Source organism: Lissotriton vulgaris, chromosome 5 (assembly GCF_964263255.1).
Source record: "Lissotriton vulgaris chromosome 5, aLisVul1.2, whole genome shotgun sequence".
Taxonomy (NCBI): domain Eukaryota; kingdom Metazoa; phylum Chordata; class Amphibia; order Caudata; family Salamandridae; genus Lissotriton; species Lissotriton vulgaris.
Genome location: NC_141693.1, coordinates 259,891,731 through 259,908,861, shown reverse-complemented (window position 1 = coordinate 259,908,861; position 17,131 = coordinate 259,891,731). Strand labels below are relative to the sequence as shown.

At 45.3% G+C, this 17,131-nt stretch overlaps 1 long non-coding RNA gene across 1 annotated transcript in view; it reads left to right on the top strand.

Annotated features, from left to right (window-relative positions):
* The window catches only part of LOC147710647 (uncharacterized), a 64,029-nt gene extending 57,602 nt beyond the window's left edge, over window positions 1–6,427 (top strand). The window contains exons 3-6 of the long non-coding RNA XR_015295640.1: window positions 3,667–3,722; window positions 3,832–4,039; window positions 5,846–5,896; window positions 6,145–6,427. This is a non-coding gene — a long non-coding RNA (uncharacterized LOC147710647). The remainder of the gene's footprint in view (window positions 1–3,666; window positions 3,723–3,831; window positions 4,040–5,845; window positions 5,897–6,144) is intronic.
* Window positions 6,428–17,131: the final 10,704 nt, after the last annotated feature.

Below are 17,131 nucleotides of genomic sequence, written 5' to 3'. Positions count from 1 at the left end.
CTAGTTGGTATTAAAAACTCAATATTTTGACTCTATACCGAGAGGATACATAGTATAACAGATAATTCATCAAAATGGATGTGTTGTCTTAAATAGCATCACATACTCTGTAATTAAATAGCCAATTAAATATTATCCTGCCAAATATATGAAAATATTTGGTTATGTGGAGAATATACCTTGACACAGTGCTCCTAAGAAGAGGTAGTAGGTTATTGCTAACACCCCCCACACTCTCCACAAGTTAGTCCTTTCTGATCCTACAATGTCCTTCATTCTGTCTCTTCTACCTCATTCCTCTTCACTGGATACCTCTTCCGCATCACTCTTGCTCCTTTACTTCCTCTCAGTCCTTTCGTGCTAACATTCTCCATTCTTTAGTCTTATCACTCCTCTTCAGCTTTTCTTCTTTCCCGTTCAGCGCTTCTCTGCCCTTCTCCTCAGCTCCGACTCTTCTGCCTTCAGTTCTTTTATCACATCCAGGCTTCTTCAGCCTCACCTCTACTCCCCTTGGCCCTCTTCTCGTATTCACGTGCCCTTTTTCCACCCCACTTAAAGTCCTGGATGTGTGTGTATGTATGTATTGGTGAGCAAGCCTGCTGTGCAGGCAGAACGCGTACAGCAGTAACCGACAAAGTGATATTTTCACAGAAGACACGGCATCGCCATCCTTGTGTTACAAGAGATCTATATACAATGTATATATATGTTTTTTTTTTTTTTTGCTGCATGGTACTGTTAGGCATGTGCCCCAGTCAGGTCCCTAACCGAGGGCCCGGAGTGTTCATTTATTTTTTGCAGTTCCCACTGGATGTCTGACAAGGTTCCGTCTATATCGGTTTCTTGAACTCACCAGGCTATGTTGCTATACCAGGGGAGTGAATTTTATTTTAATATTGTGACTTTATCTAGAAAGGTGAGAAAGGCTATACTTTGCTGATGGCAAAGGCAAGCACTCTGGTTTTTTTTTTAAATACCCCTCACACACTAAGAATCCCTTAGTGTCATGCTTCATCATGGAGGCCTTCCCGTCCCTCTACGGGGCGGGGCGTGCTACGACCTACAAGCTACGCGGGAGCACTTCGTTTTTTGACGATAGGCTATGTGTAATGTGAAGGTGGTGTGAGTGATTGGAAAAAGTGTAGGGACTTAGGTGTATAAATATGTGAATTATTAAAAATTCCCTGGCTAGTAGAAACAATTATTAATTAGCTTCTCTAGCTGGAAATGTTAAAAAAGGGGGGGGGGGTGTTGGTTGTAGTAGAGCTTATTACGCGTACTACTTGGTCGACATGACATGTTTCATAAGCAGTCCCCCACTGCTTACTCATCAGGACCTCTTTTAGTCCCTACTAAATATACTCAAATAACTATCTAAATAGCATGCCTATTGTCCTAAAATAAAGTAGCAAAAATAGGCTACTCTATTTAGCATGAGGGCTTGAGTAGGCCCTATTCATAAGCAAAAAAATGACCTATTGTGGTCTCTAGAAGGAAAAAGGAGGAAAAGGAAGAAAAAACACATATAGTCACATAATTGTCGACATATATATCTCTGCACACTGTACCCATTGGTCACACGTTTGTATTAATCCACCTATGGAGAAACATCGTGATATATTTTTCTCCGTATCTTTCACGTATTTTGCTATGTATTGTCATGATGCAAAAAAACGCTATCAAAATTGTTCCAATAGTTCATTGGTATCTGATACACTGTATCTAAAGAAAAACATTTCACAGTCACACGTTTATCTCAATACACTCATACTCGGCACCAGAACAAAAAGTGAAGTTTATCAGGGAACTGAAGGTAAATTTCTGCCGTTTTTCGGAACACCTTTAGAAGGTAAAAGAAAAAGCAATCCATGTCTCTCATACAAGGCTGAAAGGGTAAATATACATACTAGGATAAGAGATCTAGCGTGCCCCATGAGTCAGCATCAAAGGGTTTCCATGAGGCCACTGTAAAAAATAAAGTTACACCGGCTTCTCGACATCGGTTTGACTCGTGATACACAATAGCGCTAACACAGTGTAGTATATTATTTATATATATAATCTCACTCTTCTAGAGACTAGGGGCTTAATTTACAGAGCGGTGTGGAAGTAAACCTTCAAAATAACTCAATGGCTCACTGCCTACACCATGTACATGTTTCACATCCCCTATGCATCCCTATTTTTGAAAATTCCTAAATAGAGTACAGATGACTTCAAGCCTCACCAGTTTTACAAAGCTGCATGCAGAACGTTCTGGACAGACAGGAGGTCGGAAATACCAGTCAATGAATTGACAATGCTTAAATCAATATTGGCATTGCACTCAAAGCTTAAATTTCTGTCCAGCTTTCATCTTTCTCCCCAGGAGTAGGCATTTTGATAAGTCAGAAGTGCCAGGGCTTGCCCATTAGTGCATCCCTGGTCATGGGAAGAGGATCAAGTAAAGCTACAATACACCTTGTGTCTCAGTGCCCCTGACCTATGTTCAATTCCAGTACGGTGCTTACAGGGTCAAACAAAGGGTTACACTTCCCTGCCTAAACCCCTTCCTTAACCCCTCCTTAGTTCTTCCTATTCCACCCCCAGTAGTACTTCAAAATATATTCCCAAATGCAGTTTGTGACTGCCTGTCAGTGTTTCGACACTCCAATATGGCTACATTCATCATCACATGACCTGCCCTACCGTGAAGTTTAGGCTGCTGCTGTGATCACTGATATGCACCATCCTACTCTCCTTCAAGACCAGTTCACAAGCAATGAGAGTGTGGTGGCCATCATGTAAGCTGAGATTTATAAGTGATTAATTATACAGAGACCATGCTGTTCGCAAGCACACATTAGGTAAACTTAATCAATGCAACAATTAAAACATGCATTTCAGCTGTTGCAACTGACATTTGCTGTTGCAGTGCACAGTTCATTATGTTTATAAAGCGAAGGAAAAATAATTACCTTTTAAATTGCACGAGAGGAGAAGCAAGTCAGGACAGTGGCCCAAATAATTATTTGTATATTGGAAAAAGCGTGTATAAAAGCAAAAAGTAAACCTTTGTATTGTGATGCTGTCCTTCTGTAACTCCACTAGACCCTACTCCTGGTATCAGGGCTGCTTCACTGAACGCAAACCAAAAAACATGGCACTATTTATTGTTCTTTTGTCCCCCTAAACGCTACTGTGTAACATAGGCTACTTTTGTGGATGAAGCCAGAGTATGAAGCACAGACCAGTGACCCCTTATAAATGTGAGCTCTTGTGTCTGGCACAGAACAGTGCTCCACATCTAGTGTATGTAGCATGAATTAAATGTGTTCTATGCAACCAAGAACTGGTATATTGTATTTGAGCCTATGTTATGCACCTTCGACCAGGGCCCTGCTTTTTCTTAGCCTGGTTATGCAGTATGGCTGAGAGTCCACATCTTTGTTTGCCTGGTTCTGCAGTATGGGCATTGGCCCTTTCCTGTGAGCTTAGTGATTCACTGTAGCACTCAATTAGACCCCAAAAATATACATCCTAGTTAATACTAGGCAAAAAATATATTTTCCTACATAGGATGTAATATGAAAAATCTACACTAAAAGGTGCTGGGTCAAATAAGGATATGGTGTCTCCTTAAGAAATCAGGAAACTAACTTGCATCTATTTTCTCTTTATATCCAGCACGTGTTAAATATGGGAAACAAAAGAATAACTGTTTTTCCACGTGGATCAGATAAGTAACTATGTCCTTCTAACCATATATAACATCTTAATCCTACCATATAGCTGATAGACGAGGATTCTTTGGTTAAATATATCTTTCTTCTCTCATTGTATTCTGTACAGGACGAGAGGCTGAAGAAACTTTAGTGCGAAGAAACGAAGCTACACAAGCAGGTACCTCCGGCGAGGGAACATGGATGCGAACAGGAACCCGGAAGAAGAGATCAATAACCTGTTAGACGAAGACCCGCGTGTCAGAGCCGTAACATGTCAGAGATGTCCAATCAAGGTACCACGAATTCCTGACTACGGGACCACAGGACCCGAGCAGGTACGTAGACAACACAAAGGGAGTACGGGAAATGCTAGGCAGATCTGTGACTGAACGCGAACCACGTTCTTGTCACGGACCAGCCAATTTATCTGCACTTGACTCCACCCAGCTTCCTGTCTGCAATAGGAGCGGGCGTGACTAACAATTCCCGCACCCTGCTCTCCTTGAGCCTTGTTATGTCTAATGCTGGGTGTTTAGGGCCTTGTTTTTTGTGAACCAGCTTTTGTGTCATAGATTATGGCCATCTTCAGTATTACCTGTTTTAGATGCTGAAAGGAGAATCTAGAATGGATCCTTGTGCAACAAATTTGAAATACTTTGATAGTTATGGAACAGATAGCTCACTGGTATCCTGGAAAGCTATTACTCTGCCCTGATAGTATTTCCCAGAGGCATATTTGTTTGAATGAGTGGTGAAGGTGCTTGGTGCCACAATCATGCAACTGTAAAGGGACAACATTGAATCAGTCAACTGTTAATGTAAATGTAAATGTAATTTGTACTTGTAAAGCGCACTAATACCCCAACTGGGGTGTCCTGGCAATGTAACGCATACCGCTGTGGAACCCTTCCTGGCTTTTCCCTGTGAAATGTCCACTCCTGGGCACCCCCAAGGTGAAGCCAGGCATCCCAGCGCTGTTGGGGCCGTTGTGGAGATTGAGCAAGCTATTACCCAGAGTTGCAGAGTGGGACCCATGATTAGAATAGGCACCGAGGCGAGAATTATCAGGTTTGAGGAAATTGAGCCCAAGACCCGCCGAGGCGGTAATTGAACCCTGGTCCCGGGCCAGACCTCTGCATCAGGGTCTGCCGCTCTAACCATTGAGCCACACCTCTCCACGTGACAAGTAATGCCGAACTTGTCACTTCCTCAAGCTGGAAAAGAACACACAGTATATCTCTCTCCTGTCTCTGGATGTCTTAGACGTCTATTTCTGACCTGCACCATCACTTGGCCATGTGAAAGCCACTGAAACCGTGGCTGTGCATTGAGATTCAGTCTTGCAAAAATGTTTGAAGCCTTGCAGCGATATTACCTTTCTCATGCTACCTTGGCAAAAATATTGAAGTATGTCCATGTGCTAATATATAGTGAACCCCTAGTTTTTCCAAGTTGTTTTTAGCCAATACGACTCAGCAACTTACAACCTGAAAAAAGAAATAACAACTGGTGACCTTACATTATATAACAATTGTCCATAGTCTGGAACACAGAGCTGTGCCCTGTTCGTTATAATCATGAGTCCATAAAGTTATGTGGTCAGAGCCCCATTCCGCATGGCGGTGAACATTGCCATGGGGCAAATTTGCCTTGCTTTGCTCTTACTAAGCATGGACTCATGGCTGTTTGCACTTGTCAACTTGTATTGGGCGATTCTGTTGCCCAAGCAGAAACCCAGCCACTACAGGCACAATTTCCACTCTAATTGATTTAGGACTATGAAAATACATGAATATACATACAGTGTTAAAATATATGTTTGCATATGTGGTCTTGGATCATATTATTGTACACTCTCATTCACACTTAACAGCCTGCAAAACAGCAATGGGGGAGGGGTTGTAACTCATTGAGAATTTGCGCTACAAATGACATGCAAATCTGTTGCATAGTCTTGAGTTGGGATTTAATTTCAGCTCTCCCAATAATTAGATCAGTGGCGTTGTTCCTAGCATTTGGTTGTAAGCTCCGATTTGGATTTCTGGTCAGTATGGTAATTTTTTTACTGTTCAGGCTCAACATGGCTGCCTCCATGATGGTTTTGTAAATTAAATCTGGTATTGATTGCTTTGTGTTTGCAGAGGAAGGGTGACAGCGTCTGGTGAACAGCGGTGGTTTCTTCACTTGGACAGGTGAGTCTTCTTTCTTTACCTCCTGCCCACCTTTTCATCAATGCCTTACTCTCACCATTACCTCTTTGACCAAGTAACCTTAATGTTAAACATATTAACCCTTGTAACCATATCTCATCTGGCTCAATATATGAAATACAAGGACTTGAACATTTTAAAGGCAGCCCAGTCCTATTAAAAACCTAAAATAGTGGTGTTAACATGATACTGATGTATGTTAATTTCTTTTTACTCCGGGCTCTATGAAGTCTAAGTGCAGGGATGAAGGCTGGCCATCACTGGACAACAGAACTGTGAGAAGGAAGCTGGCTATAAAGATTTGCAATACTGGAAGAGGACTAAAGAAACCTCTGAATCTAAAAACAAACATTGAAGTTGCTGGCTTTCATTAAGCCTTTTTTGTTCTTTTTGTAGTATTCTGGCATTTTTCCCCTCTTGAACAGTGTCCTAGACTTTCTTTATGTTCTCTTGTTCAGTATCCTGGCTCCGATGGGGCCAAAGGTGTGTTTTAGATCAATAAAATTATATGTTAACATATCCCCTTTGATGCTTTTTCATTTAACCATTACTTCAATTTCAGTCTTTTTCCACTGGTCACCACATTAAACAGCTTCAGATAATGCTTTGTACCTCAAAGTAAGGCAAGTCCCAGTGAATCAGGAGTTGGGAGTAGCTGCACAAGTTGTTAATATTATCTTAATGCAAAGTATAACATTGTTGAAGCTACTACTTTTGTATGCATACGGTATTTCTACAGCACAAAGCTAGCCAAAAGGAATGTTTCTGAGATTTATTTTGTACAGTGCCCGCATCTCATGGTAGAGTTTAAAAAGTAATCTTTCCAGAGTAGGAGAATATTGATCTTATAATTGGGACCAGATTTATGGAAGTTTTGTTTTTGGTTTGCTTAAGTTTTATAATGTGGACTTGACGCAAAATCTTTTCAGGATTTATAAAGGAGAGCAAATTGATATTTGTTACAACACTCATCCACAATGGGAAAAGTTTTCACGTTTTTCTAGGCATAGTGTTTTTTGTACTGCAAGGGGGCCCTTCCAGTACAAAACCTAAGCTAGACTCTCACAGACACCTTTGCACCATAGTGCAAATGTGTGTGCATGGCGCTCATCTGCCTAATAGGGCAGTGGTGCAAGGGAGAGGGGTAGACATGGCTCTTTCCTGCTCTCACCCTGTGATGCAGCGCAGCAAATTTGGGTGTTTCGCTGCGTTAAGTGTCACTTTTTGTAAATCTAGGTCTTACTTTAGAACTCATGGCGTTGCAAATAATTCATGGTATTGTATAAAGAAGGCATATTGCACCCAAGTTCATTGATGAGGTGAGCCTCTAAATATTTCCCTACCAGCAAATCCATATTCCTAAACTAATAGTGGGACCCTGCAAGGGAATACTGGCAGTCGGCTAATGTGCTTGTAACATGGAATTTTTAATGTGTAATCCAGCCCGTAATGATTTATTAGTGATGCACAGCCACTCTGATGTATTCATTTAATCACCTGGGAGCTATCTACACTTGGCCTGCCGTTGGCATAAAATCCTGCAAGAGTATTTCATAACCATCATTGTCTAGTAATCCAAGCTCATTCTGTAGTTGTCCTAATATAATCCTAAATCTATGCTCATTTTTGAGTTATCATTAGATCAGGGGATCATTCCAGGTAATCAACTTCCATCCTAAAGCGGTAATAGGATCCTCCAGGAATAATCCACAATCATCCTTAAATTGTCTGGATCCCATCCTGGAGTAATTCACACTCATCCCAAAGTTGTCAATTAGTATTCGTAAAGTTGTAAAAGGTAATCACTCCCTGCCAGTGGAAGTCATCAGAACACCATCCTAGTGTAGTTTTTGTGATTACAGTGGAAGTCATTCCATTTAAATATTTTACCCTGTGGGCATACTTCAGGATGGTTTGGGATGACATCCTCAGATAAGTACAGGAATAGCGCAGCTGAAGTCATCCAATGACTTCAGAATGAGTCCAGGATGATCTTCCTTTTTGACCAGTGAGAGCTCCGTGACCGAAGTTTGATTCCTGCCACAAGGCCTTTCCAGCTCCCTGTTTCTTTGTCACCTGATGTTCTTCACATTTTTGATGCGCCTGCCCGTGCTGGGTTCGAGGAGTGAAACTAGAGGACGACACAAAGGAGCTTTTCAGGTACACAAGGGAGCTATTCAATCAAATCCTATGGAGACCCCTAGAAACAGAGCTATGCCTAGACAGAGCTCATAGGGTGGGTCCACCGCAGGCCCCATCGGCTCCGCCATCGGACATTTTGGTCTGAGTGCAAAGAAGAAGATACCCTCCAAAAAGCTCACCAGCTACACCCTCTGACGTTTCGCGATCAGACGCCGGTTCTATACCAGGACTTGTCAGCCCTCACCCTGCAAAAACATAGAACCTTTAGACCCATCACTGCTCACTTACAACAGCACAATATTTTCTCCATCTGGTGTTCCGCATGGACAATAAATTGTACCAGTTATGATCCCTGTCGGAGGCCTGCCGCTTGCTGAGTGTAGATGCCTCTACGGAGGAGAATGATATGGAGGGCCCCAAACCGGAAGTGGATGACTCCAAGCCCCGTTGGCGCCAACATGGCCGAAGACGTTGCCCTAGGAAACCTCCTGCTGCTGAAATAACAAAGGGCCAGCAGGCTGCTCTTGAAATTGCCTTGGCAGAAATGGCTACATCTTAACCTGGCTGAACTCTATGATATCAAATGGCCGACTGATTGCTTGTTCTCTGCCCTGAGCCATTGGCGGGAGGGGGGCTCTTTGATTCTTGGTCGACTACCCCAATTTGCCACACTTTCAATCACCTACGGATGATGGATAATATGTTACTGATCTCTTTCTTCAAATTCTAGACTTTTGTTTTTTTGGGGGGGGATTTCCAGTGTTCCTTGTCCACCTTCTTTTCAGGGTTAGCGTAGGTCCACGTCATCTCAGCACTCTAAGGCGAGAGAATACCCGGCGCCTCTGTAGTATCAGATCTGGTGCCCCGCCCTTGCTTTTTATATTGTTACCATTGTGAATGCCTGCTACCATGCTTAAAATACTTACCCTAAATGTGAGAGGTCTTAATAACCCCGTGAAGCGCAAAGTGGTTCTTTTGTGTCTGGAACATGCCCAAGCGGATATCTGCCTGTTGCAGGAAACACACCTCTTGTCTAAAGATTGTCACCGCCTCTAGTCGTGGAAGTTCCCAACTCAGTTTTTCTCCTCAGGTCCAACTAAAACAGCCGGGGTTGCTATCATGGTGGCTCAGCGGTTTAAAGAGGAGGTCTTATACAAAGAGGCTGAGATAAAGGGTAGACTATTGACTTTTAGATTTGCCATAGGTAACTTAATGCTCACCATTGGCTCAGTGTACACCCCAAATGGTGGCCAAGAAGGATTCCTACACTCCGCTCTTCTGGAAGCAACAGCACTGTCCAATCGCCACATTCTTCTGGGGGAGATCGGAACCTGGTTCTTGACAACACTCCAGACAGATCATGTCAATGCACACATCAGACAGGCACCCTTTCCACAGAGGGTTCGACCCGTTTACATGACTTAGGGTTCAGCGACCTATGACATAGCTTCCACCCCCAAAGCTGTGAATACTCTTACTATTCCAGTGCGCATAAAACATACGCCCGGTTAGATTACCTGCTGGCATCCATGCCCGTACACGCGCTAACGACAGAGGTAGAAATAGGAGTTGCCTCCCTCTCATATCATTCCCCTGTAACAGCTGTTTTTACCCTTCCACCTATACACCAGCCATCTGGGACATGGCACCTCAGGGATACACTACTGCATCGCGAGGAAGTGGTTAAGCGGGTACAGCACGCCATCACTGACTACCTCTCTCACAATGCCAACACGGACACCACCCTCGCAACACAATGAGCGGCACTAAAGGCAGTCATTAGGGGGGAGTTAATAGCCATCTCAGCTGCAGACATTTGTAGAGCGTAGGCGCAAGCAGGAAGAACTCAACGAATAAACCAGAGAACTGGAGCAGATGCATCAGAGGACGGGAGCCCCTCGTGTGTGGAGGCAACTTAAGGCTGTGTGCCAATAACTCGCTGCGCTCGACCAGGATAGGGCAGAATTTGCAGCCTTGCGACATGCGTATTATACAGGGGGAGATAGTGCGGGCACCTTCTTGCCCATAATCTACGCAAGACCAGGCAAAAGCGGAGGGTTCAGGAAATTCTCCGGAGGGATGGTGAACGTGTCTCGGAGGACAGGGACATCGCCGAGGCGTTTTGCGATTTTTACGCCAACCTCTACACCAGCTCTCCACTAGAGAGCTCAGTTGGGGCCACGTTTCTCAACACCATTACTCTACCAGCTCTAACTAAAACTCAAGCAGACTACCTCGATAGAGACATTCAGCCTGAAGAAGTCATTGCCGCCACTGCTCGCCTAAAACCAGCGAAGCACCTGGGCTGGATGGCTTCTCTGCTGATTCTTTTATAAAAAGTTCTATGCCCAGATCACCCCTCTCCTCACTCAGCTTTTTAATTCCTTCGCGGAACCCAGTGTGATCCTGGGAGATCTCCTGGAGGTCTCCATAGTGGTGATCCCCAAACCAGGAAAGGACAAGACTCAGCGCCCTATCTCCCTTCTTAATATAGATCTTAAATTATACACAGGGATTCTAGACGCCCGCCTTGCACTTCATATGCCTGATCTCGTTGATCCGGATCAGGCGGGTTTCATCCCTGAACGCCAAACCTCTGATAACACGAAACGAGCCCTGCACCTTATTGAAAAAGCCACACGTACACAGGGAGAATATATGATGTTCGCTATCGACGCTGAAAAGGTGTTCAATAGAGTCCACTGGCCTTACCTGGAGCAGGTTCTGGAACGAGTGGGGATGGGCGAGAAATTCCGCACATATGTCTTGAATTGCTAAAAATTTCCGATGCTACAGTTCGCATGAATGGACACACATCCTCCCGATTCACCATTGAGAGAGGTACAAGGCAGGGGTGCCCTTTATCGCCCCTCCTTTTCGCTTTTTATATAGAACCACTGGCCCAAAAGATGCGCCACAATCCATCGATCACCAGGATCAAATTTGCCGCTTATACACATAAGATCAGTCTTTACGCTGATGATGTTTTGATTTCACTATCTAACCCACGGGGTGCTCTATCGGCATGCCTAGCAGACTTAGATGTCTTTGCACAGGTGCTGGGTTCAAAGTGAATATGGACAAGTCGATTGCCGTAGACCTATCCCTAATGCAACCCACCCATGAATATCTTCAAAGCCTGATCCCCATTCAGTGGGCGACTGACGCGATCCCGTACTTGGGGATTCAGTTTGCCTCCTCTCTCTCGAAAACAGCTACAACACGCACCTGCGGCAGAAAATCCGGCGAGAACTGGGACAGTGGAAACGTTACCCCCTAGGCAAAGTAGCCGCAGTCAAGATTACCATTCTGCCCCAGTTCCTTTATCTATTTCGTACTATCCCTCTCAGGCCGCCTCCAGGCTGGATACAGCAGACGCAATCAAAACTTGCCCAGTTCATCTTGAACGGTCAGAAGCCCCGCCTGAAGCAGAGGCTGATGACACTCCCCCGGAGGGAGGTGGACTCGGACTCCCTGATTTACAGCTCTACTTCCAGGCAGCCCAACTGCGCCTACTGGTTGAGTGGAGTTGTTGGGAGTCGGAGAAACACTGGTTATTCCAGGACCAGGCAGTGGCTGCCAGACCCCTACAGGAAATCCCCTTTCTCCGTAAACGCCATAGGCCCCCTAATTTATATGCTTCACATATGACATATGAGTCCCCATAGAGATATGGGATCAAACCATCCTTAAACACAAACTTACTACTTTCCTGTCTCCGCTAACCCCGTTGATGGACAACCCTGATTTCACCCCGGGTATGGATACGGTAGCCTTTGCTAGATGGCGACCCTCTGGATGTTGATTCCTGTATCGCATGTATACCACAGAGGGAGTTATCCCATGTTATCAATTTAAACAGGAATATGGACTGCCTGAAGCGGAGAGACTTCGGTATTGCAAGCACGACAATGGGCGCTCAATGATCAGGTCTACTCCATGGCTAACAGACATCTTCTCCCCTATGAGCGAAGGCTCATTACATGCACGACAGATAAAAAGCTAATATCCGATTCATACAAGATGTTACAGGCCAGATATGCTCACACTTACAGCCCCGGAGGAGCGTGCTGGGAGAGGGAACTGGGCAGGACACTCAGTCACAAAGAGTGGGAAAAAATATATACTATAGAGCCCGACACTCAGCCTATCATATGGGACTCACTGAAACCCTCACAAAGATAGCGACCTGCTTGTACTATACCCCTGAGCTTCTCCACTCAATAGACCATACTCTAGAAGCGACATGTTGGCGGGCCTGTGAACATGTAGGCACTTTGGTACACCTATTTCGGGAGTGTGATCATATCCAACCTTATTGGAAACAAGTGCCGGACGAAGTGGATAAACACTTTGATACAGAAATTCCATGTTTTCCTGCATATGTTCTTTTGGGCCTCCCAAACCCCCTGACCTATCCACTGCGGCGCTCCCGTAGAGACTGCCAGATAGCAATTGTGCTAGGCTCAGCAATGCAAAATATACTCACACACTGGCGTACCTCCCACATCTCAACCTTCACAGGCTGACTGCACCGCCTGTGGCATGTACTTGGAATGGAGAAGCTAACACTGACAACAGCGGGGAGGGATCCAAATATGTTGAACTATGGCAACCCTTTCTATCCATATTGGCCTTTGAATTCCGGGAAGTTACTTGCCCCCGATATCTCCGCTTAATGCGCCTCTCTGATACGCAACAGACGGAATAGAGATTGTGATCAAGTATAGTTTAGATAGGTTAGGTGGTGGACTTGGAACACGGATGGAGGGTGGGAAGGGGAGGGGGGGGTTATGATGTTTTTGCATTGTTATGTTTCTTCCTGCTAATTGTACTTCATGTATAGTTTTTCTACTTTGGCACAGACCCATTATCATACTAGCGGATCTAGCTTGACCCTTCTGGGTCATGAATTTAGCAATGTTAACGGCATGACAGCTACACCTGCATGATTATTTTTGTATATGATGAAAATTTCAATAAAAAAGATTTAAACCATAAAATACCATTTTATGTTTCGGCTTCTCGTACTGCGAGAAAGCAGTGGGGCAACACTCCTCTGCCCTAATGGAGGAGCCGAGCCGCCCCTGGGTGTGAGGAAAGGCAGTTCAATTTGAGTGCCACACAAAAAGGAGTTTCCACTTGCTCAAGAAAAACCATTCAGCAATACATACTCTCCTGACATAATCTAATCCAAAACAATATGGTGGGAGTGTGTGGTGGAAATGGGAGAATGACTTGGGGAGGCAGAGGGGGGAAAGAAGAAAGGGTGAGAGAGGAAAGAGCAGGAAATGTACTCCTATCGAGCTGGAAAGCTGTAATGCCAGATAAATATGCGTAAAAACAGTTTACTGACGTCAGCAGTGGAAGAATACACCCAGCCAATCAAAAACCTGGAGAAACCTAAATGGTCCAAGGGTGGTAAAATCCCAAGAACAGAGAGAAAAGCCACTGAATAAGGAGCAGGAAATGTAGACGGAAAACAAAGTCATCCAGTCATGGACAAGGGGGAGATGCAAAGAATGCTCTAGCCATAAACATGAGGTATTTGAACATCTAGTCCACTGTGTTTACTCTTGTGTGAAAAAGGGACATATTGAGAAACTCATACCTTCTAGAATTTAAACATTTTGCAGTGCAAGTCTTTAAAATGTTTTACATGTGGGCATTGTGCATAAAATTGGTATTTTATAAAGTTTATAAGAAAAATCACTCATGCATAAAATGATGTGCAGCCTTTTGAATTGACATTACACGGAAACATGGAACATTTCCAAGAGACCTGGCACAACACCATCGCTCACTCATAATTCATTCTGGCTGACGAACAATCTGCTTTTCACATGGGAGAGAGGCTTCAAATCCTGGCACGAGTCCATGCGCAAGAACATCTTTCAAAAACGCATTTTTGCAATTGCAACTCTATAATGAGACCAGGCATAAAACAAACCGCACACGAGGGTTAGCGCCTGGCTTTCCACAAGCGTGCTTTACAGAGGTTTTTGGCAATATGATGTTGCTACGGGTTTCTCATTTTTAGGTCAAGCGTAGCGAAGCGTAGCGAAGGACCTATTGTCGGCATGTTCGGAGGAATCTGAGACAGCGTTCGATACTGGCCTCTGCTGTCTCAGATTCCTCCTCGAGGGCGCGCGCGGCGCCGTGCCCATCTCCTGCCTCGGATGCTCCATCCCGCAAGTAAGCCTCTCGCCTCTCTCAATCACGCGCGCGCACACACAGCCACACCCACGCATGCACATACACACACAAACACGCACACACACACGCAGGCAAACACACACACGCAGGCACACAGGCATACACACACGCGCACACAGACACACATACCGCCGCCGCCCCCCACCCCGCCCCACTTACCGCGTCAGCAGCCTCAGCCGCCACACCTGACTTCTGCTGTGCGTCACGACTGCTCCTGGGCCATCCACTCCGTGGGCGCGGGCTTCGCGGCAGACGGAAGTCCCGCCCCACGACAGGCGTGACGCTTCCGAACTTCCGGGATGCGCACGCTCATGATACTGGCTGTGAAGTATGTAGATTTAGCTCTTGAGAGACTGTTTACATACTGTGGAATACGCTGCTTTTAGGTTCGAGTTCTTTACTTAGATTACTTATAGCTTGTAGAATACAAGGCTTAGTTACAGAACACGTAGGGTCCTTTGCAGAAAAGAGTGTTTGTAAGCTTTGAAATACCCTTTTTACAGAATATGTAGTGTTCTTTATAGCATTTGGAGGCTGTAAAATATACTGTTTAGATGACGTAACATGTAGGGTCGTTTACAGTGAGACTGTTTGCAGACTGTCAAATATTGTGTTTACTGCACCGAGTCCTTTACAGTTAAAGTGTTTACAGGTTATAAAATGTGCTGTGTACAGAACATCCGGTGTCCTTTCCAGCGAGGGTGTTAGCCTGCTGTGAATTATGTTGTTTTGAGGTTGGCAAGAGTTCTTTCCAGAGTGCCTACACCATTTAGAATATGCTGTTTACATGATAGATATAAATCTTTACACAGAGTGCAGGTTTTACAACACTCAGCTTGCAGCTTACAGGGTTCAATGAGCCAGTTTGGAGATGGTGGTGGCGGCTAATGCTGGTTCCAAACGAAGAATTTTTTGTACACTGGGAGTATGTGTAGGCCTTACAGTAAATAAATGAGAACGAGCATTGACAACACCTCATGTGTTGCCTGTTTTATAGGGAAAAGGTTCCTTCTTACCAAGTTTTAATAATGCACTATACATACAGCATGACAATAGTGCAGTCACCCTGCAGTAGTTCATATGACCCTTCGATTATTACTTTTCAATTTAAATATCGGCTCCTCTGCAATGTGATGTCATCATATTGTTCGTTCTTATTGTGCAACTGTACGCAGGTCATGAAAGATCGAACAATTACTTTTTGATGTTCTTAAGTAACAATTTGATTGTTGTTTCTTGATGTTATAACCCCCAAAACAGATATATTTCGTAGTGCCCCATCCCTAATACAAAGTACATGTACATGACAGTTGGCAGCAGTAACTCTCCCAACCCACACATACAACTTTACCTTAGAATTTGAAGAAGGTTTGGCTTTATGAGATTGTATTCACACTTTCTGCTAAAGACACTTTGGATTTACCAAACTCCTTGGATGGTAGAACAGATCTCTCTATGCTCTAGCTTTTTCCTATGTCTCACACCACCACATCCAACACCACGTCCAACACCACCATATCCAACACCACCACGTCCAACACACCACGTCCAACACGCCACGTCCAACACCACCGCGTCCAACACCACCACGTCCACAATCACCACCTCCACCACCACCACATCCACCACCACCACCATGTCCACCACCACCACGTCCACCACCACCACACCTACCTCCACCACCACCACGTCCACCACCACCACCACCCTCATGTCCACTACCACCACCACCACATCTACCACCACCACATCCACCACCACCACATCCACCACCACCACCATGTCCACCACCACTACGTCCACCACCACTACATCCACCACCACCATGTCCACCACCACCACCACCACACCCACCTCTTCCACCACCATGTCCACCAACACCACACCTACCACCACCACTTCCACCACTACCACATCCACCACCACTACCATGTCCACCACCACCATGTCCATCACATCCACCACCACGTCCACCACATCCACCACCACCACGTCCACCACATCCACCACCATGTCCACCACCACGGCCACCACCACCACGAGGCCACTACCACGTCTGCCACCACCACCACGTCTTCATCCACCACGAAGTCCACCACCAAGTCCACCACCACCTCCACCACCACGCACACCACCACGTCCACCACCACATCCACCACCATGTCCACCACCACATCCACTACCACACCCATCTCCACCTCCACCAACACGTCCACCACATCCACCACCACTACCTCCACCACCACCATGTCCACCACCACTACGTTCTCCACCACCACCACGTCCACCACCACCACCACCACACCCACATCCACCACCACCACGTCCACCACCACCACATCCACCACCACCACATCCAATACCACCAAGTCCAACACCACGTCCACCACGAGGCCACCTCACTCTATCTAACGCCCTTACTATCTATCTGTCGCCCTCACTCTATCTGTCGTCCTCAATCTATCTGTCGCCCTCAATCCATCTGTCGCCCTCAATCTATCTGTCGCCTTCACTATATCTATCTGTCGCCTTCACTATATCTATCTGTCGCCTCACTCTATCTATTGGTCACCCTCACTCTATCTGTACCCTCACTCTATTTATCTATCTATTGCCTTCACTATATCTATCTGTCGCCCTCACTCTATCTATCTATCGCCTTCACTATATCTATCTGTCGCCCTCACTCTATCTATTGGTCACCCTCACTCTATCTGTCGCCCTCACTCTATCTGTCGCCCTCACTCTATCTGTCGCCCTCACTCTATCTGTCGCCCTCACTCTATCTGTCGCCCTCACTCTATCTATGTCGCCCTCACTCTATCTAAGTCGCCCTCACTCTATCTATCGCCCTCACTC